The sequence below is a fragment of the Triticum aestivum genome, chromosome 3B, assembly GCF_018294505.1.
Source record: "Triticum aestivum cultivar Chinese Spring chromosome 3B, IWGSC CS RefSeq v2.1, whole genome shotgun sequence".
Taxonomy (NCBI): domain Eukaryota; kingdom Viridiplantae; phylum Streptophyta; class Magnoliopsida; order Poales; family Poaceae; genus Triticum; species Triticum aestivum.
In genome coordinates this window covers 537,207,603-537,213,468 of record NC_057801.1, presented here as the reverse complement: position 1 = coordinate 537,213,468, position 5,866 = coordinate 537,207,603, and positions in this window count along the sequence as shown.

The window sequence follows — 5,866 nt, the reverse complement described above, 5'->3', positions numbered from 1 at the left end:
CAAAATAAAATGATGCTCCAAACAAAACACATCTCATGTTGTGAATAAAAATATAGCTCCAAGTAAAGTTACCGATGAACAAAGACGAAAGAGGGGATGCCATCCGGGGCATCCCCAAGCTTAGGCTTTTAGTTGTCCTTGAATATTACCTTGGGGTGCCTTGGGCATCCCAAAGCTTAGTCTCTTGCCACTCCTTATTCCATAGTCCATCGAATCTTTACCCAAAACTTGAAAACTTGACAACACAAAACTCAACAGAAAACTCGTAAGCTCCGTTAGTATAAGAAAATAAATCACCACTTTTGGTACTGTTGTGAACTCATTATAAATTCATATTGGTGTAATATCTACTGTATTCCAACTTCTCTATGGTTCATACCCTATGATACTACTCATAGATTCACCAAAATAAGCAAACAACACAATGAAAACAGAATAGTCTAATATATATCAAACGTATACTTAGGGAACTCCAAAAATTCTTAAATAAATTGGTGGACCTGAGTAATTTGTCTATTAAACATCTTAAAAAATAATCAACTTAAAATCACTCTCCAGTAAAAACTGGCAGCTAATCTCGTCAGCGCGAAAGTTTCTGTTTTTTACAGCATGATCGCAAAGACTTCACCCAAGTCTTCCCAAAGGTTCTACTTGGCACAAACACTAACTAAAACATAAAACCACATCTAACCAGAGGTTAGATGAATTATTTATTACTAAACACTAGCAAAAGCAAAAAACTAAAGTAAAATTGGGTTGCCTCCCAACAAGCGCTAACGTTTAACGCCCCTAGCTAGGCATAATGATTTCAATGATGCTCACATAAAAAGATAAGAATTGAAACATAAAGAGAGAATCATGAAGAATATGACTAGCACATTTAATTCTAACCCACTTCCTATGCTTAGGGATTTTGTGAGCAAACAACTTATGGGAACAATAATCAACTAGCATAGGAAGGCAAAACGAGCATAACTTCAAAACTTTAAGCACATAGAGAGGAAACTTGATATCATTGCAACTCCTACAAGCATATATTCCTCCCTCATAATAATTTTCAGTAGCATCATGAATGAATTCAACAATATAACCATCATATAAATCATTATTCTCATGGTGCACAAGCATATAAATTTTACTACTCTCCACATAAACAAAATTCTTCTCATTCGGAATAGTGGGAGCAAACTCAACAAAATAACTATCATGTGAAGCATAATCCAATTAAAAATTAAAATCTTGATGAAAAGTTTCATGGTTATCATTATTCTTAATAGCATACAAGTCATCACAATAATCATCATAGATAGCAACTTTGTTCTCATAACCAATTGGAACCTCTTCCGAAATAGTGGATTCATCACTAAATTTAGTCATGACCTCTCCAAATCCACTTTCAAAATTATCACAATAATATTCAACATCCTCCAAAATAGTGGGATCATTACTTCCTAAAGTTTGCACTCTTCCAAACCCACTTTCATCAATATAATCATCATAAATAGGAGGCATGTTTTAATCATAATAAATATTCTCATCAAAACTTGGGGGACTAAACATATGATCTTCATGAAACATAGCATCCCCAAGCTTGTGGCTTTGTATATCATTAGCATCTTGGGTATTCAAAGAATTCATACTAACAACATTGCAATCATGCTCATCATTCACATATTTTATGCCAAGCATTCTATGTAATTCTTCTTCTAGTACTTGAGCACAATTTTCCTTCCCATCATTTTCACGAAAGACATTAAAAAGATGAAGCGTATGTGGCAAACTCAATTCCATTTTTTTGTAGTTTTCTTTTATAAACTAAACTAGTGATAAAACAATAAACAAAAATATTTGATTGCAAGATCTAAAGATATACCTTCAAGCACTCACCTCCCCGGCAACGGCGCCGGAAAAGAGCTTGATGTCTACTACACAACCGTCTTCTTGTAGACGTTGTTGGGCCTCCAAGTGCAGAGGTTTGTAGGACAGTAGCAAATTTCCCTCAAGTGGATGACCTAAGGTTTATCAATCTGTGGGAGGCGTAGGATGAAGATGGTCTCTCTCAAGCAACCCTGCAACCAAATAACAAAGAGTCTCTTGTGTCCCCAACACACCCAATACAATGGTAAATTGTATAGGTGCACTTGTTCGGCGAAGAGATGGTGATACAAGTGCAATATGGATGGTAGATATAGGTTTTTGTAATCTGAAAATATAAAAACAGCAAGGTAACTAATGATAAAAGTGAGCATAAAAGGTATTGCAATGCTGGGAAACAAGGCCTAGGGTTCATCCTTTCACCAGTGCAAGTTCTCTCAACAATAATAACATATTTGGATCATATAACTATCCCTCAACATGCAACAAGGAGTCACTCCAAAGTCACTAATAGCAGAGAACAAACGAAGAGATTATGGTAGGGTACGAAACCACCTCAAAGTTATTCTTTCTGCTCGATCTATTCAAGAGTCCGTAGTAAAATAACAAGAAGCTATTCTTTCCGTTCAATCTATCATAGAGTTCGTGCTAGAATAACACCTTAAGACACAAATCAACCAAAACCCTAATGTCACCTAGATACTCCAATGTCACCTCAAATATCCGTGGGTATGATTATACGATATGCATCACACAATCTCAGATTCATCTATTCAACCAACACAAAGAACTTCAAAGAGTGCCCCAAAGTTTCTACCCGAGAATCAAGACGAAAACATGTGTCAACCCCTATGCATAAGTTCATTGAACCCGCAAGTTGATCACCAAACGTACATTAAGTAGATCACGTGAATATCCTATTGTCACCATAGATAAGCACGGCAAGACATACATCAAGTGTTCTCAAATCCTTAAATACTCTATCCAATAAAACAACTTCAAAGGGAAAAAATCAATCCATTACAAGAGAGTAGAGGAGAAACATCATATGATCCAACTATAATAGCAAAGCTCGCGATACATCAAGATTGTATCTTCTCAAGAACACGAGAGAGAGATCAAACACATAGCTACTGGTACATACCCTTAGCCCCGAGGGTGAACTACTCCCTCCTCGTCATGGAGAGCACTGTGATGATGAAGATGGTCACCGGTGAGGGATCCCCCCTCCGACAGGGTGCCGGAACGGGCTCCCGATTGGTTTTTGTGGCTACAGAGGCTTGCGACATTGGAACTCCTGAACTATTGTGTTCCCCGATGTTTTTAGGGTATATGGACATATATAGGTGAAACAAGTCGATCAGGGGAGCCACGAGGGGCCCAGGAGGGTGGGGGCGCGCCCACGGGGGTAGGGCGCGTCTCCCTGCCTCACAGCTTCCCCGAAGCTTCCATGACATCTACTCCAAGTCTCCTGGATTGCTTCCGTTCCAAAAATAACTCTCCCGAAGGTTTCATTCCGTTTGGACTCCGTTTGATATTCCTTTTCTTCGAAACACTGAAATAGGCAAGAAAACAACAATTTGGGCTGGGCCTCCGGTTAATAGGTTAGTCCCAAAAATAATATAAAAGTGTATAATAAAGCCCATAAACATCCAAAACAGATAATATAATAGCATGAATACTTCATAAATTATAGATACATTGGAGACGTATCACCTACCCCCCTGGGCGCACCCTCCTGCCTCGTGGCTTCCTCGATGCTTCCTTGACATCCACTCCAAGTCTCCTGGATTGCGTTTTTTCCAAAAAATATCCTCGTGAAGGTTTCATTCCGTTTGGATTCCATTTGATATTCCTTTTCTATGAAACACTGAAATAGGAAAAAAAACAGCAATTTGCACTGGGCCTTCGGTTAATAGCATGGAACAATAATATAAAAAGGTATATTAGAGCCCATTAAACATCCAAAACAGATAATATAATAGCATGGAACAATCAAAAATTATAGATACGCTGCAGACGTATCAAGCATCCCCAATCTTAATTCCTGCTCGTCCTCGAGTAGGTAAATAATAAAAACAGAATTTTTGATGTGGAATGCTACCTAGCATATTTTCAATGTAACTTTCTTTATTATGGCAGGGATGTTCCGATCCGAAAGATTCAAGACAAAAGTTTAATATTGACATAAAAATAATAATACTTCAAGCATACTAGCTAAGCAATTATGTCTTCTCAAAATAACATGGCCAAAGAAAGCTTGAAAGCTTATCCCTACAAAATCATATAGTTTGGCTATGCTTTATTTTCATCACAAAAAAATGCTCACATCATGCACAACCCCAATGACAAGCCAAGCAATTGTTTCATACTTTAGTAATCTCAAACTTTTTTCAACTTTCACCCAATACATGAGCGTGGGCCATGGACATAGCACTTTGGGTGGAATAGAATATAATGATGGGGGTTGTGTGGAGAAGACAAAAAAGGAAAAAGTCTCACATTGACGCGGCTAATCAATGGGCTATGGAGATGCCCATCTATTGATGTCAATGCGAGGAGTAGGGATTGCCATGCAACGGATGCACTAGAGCTATAAATGTATGAAAGCTCAACAAAAGAAACTAAGTGGGTGTGCATCCAACTTGCTTGCTCACGAAGACCTAGGGCATTTGAGGAAGCCCATTGTTGGAATATACAAGCCAAGTTCTATAATGAAAAATTCCACTTGGTATATGAAAGTGTCAACATAAGAGACTCTCTATCATGAAGATCATGGTGCTACTTTGAAGCACAAGTGTGGAAAAAAAGGATAGTAGCATTGTCCCTTTTATTTTTATTTTTTATTTGGCCTTTTTTTATATTTGTCCTTTTTTCCTTTTTTCGAGACAATGCTCTATTAATGATGATCATCACACTTCTATATATTTACAACTCAAAGATTACAACTTGATACTAGAACAAAGTATGACTCTATATGAATGCCTTCGGCGGTGTACCGGGATGGGCAATGAATCAAGAGTGACATGTATGAAATTATGCATGGTGGCTTTGCCACAAATACGATGTCAACTACATGATCATGCAAGGAAATATGGTAATGATGAAACGTGTCATAATAAGTGGAAAGGTGGAAAGTTGCATGGCAATATATCTCGGAATGGCTATGGAAATGCCATAATAGGTAGGTATGGTGGCTGTTTTGAGGAAGATATAAGGAGGTTTATGTGTGATAGAGTGTATCGTATCACGGGGGTTGGATGCACCAACGAAGTTTGCACCAACTCTCAAGGTGAGAAAGGGTACCGAAGGGGCTAGCAATGATGGAAAGGTGAGAGTGCGTATAATCCATGGACTCAACATTAGTCATAAAGAACTCACATACTTATTGCAAAAATCTACAAGTCATCAAAAACCAAGCACTACGAGCATGCTCCTAGGGGGATATATTGGTAGGAAAAGACCATGGCTCATCCTCGACCGCCAATCATAAGGAGGACAATCAAAGAAACACCTCATGCTTCACATTTGTCACACAACGTTTACCATACGTGCATGCTACGGGACTTGCAAACTCTAACACAAGTATTTCTCAAATTCACAACTACTCAACTAGCATGACTCTAATATTACCATCTTCATATCTCAAAACAATCATCAAATATCAAACTTCTCATAGTATTCAATGCACTCTATATGAGTGTTTATTATACCCGTCTTGGATGCCTATCATATTAGGACTAATTTTATAGCCAAAGCAAATTACCATGCTGTTCTAAAGGACTCTCAAAATAATATAAGTGAAGCATGAGATATCAATAATTTCTATATAATAAAATCACCACCATGCTCTAAAAGATATAAGTGAAGCACTAGAGCAAAATTATCTAGCTCAAAAGATATAAGTGAAGCACAAAGAGTATTCTAATAATTTCCAATTCATGTGTGTCTCTCCAAGAGGTGTGTATAGCAAGGATGATTGTGGTAAACT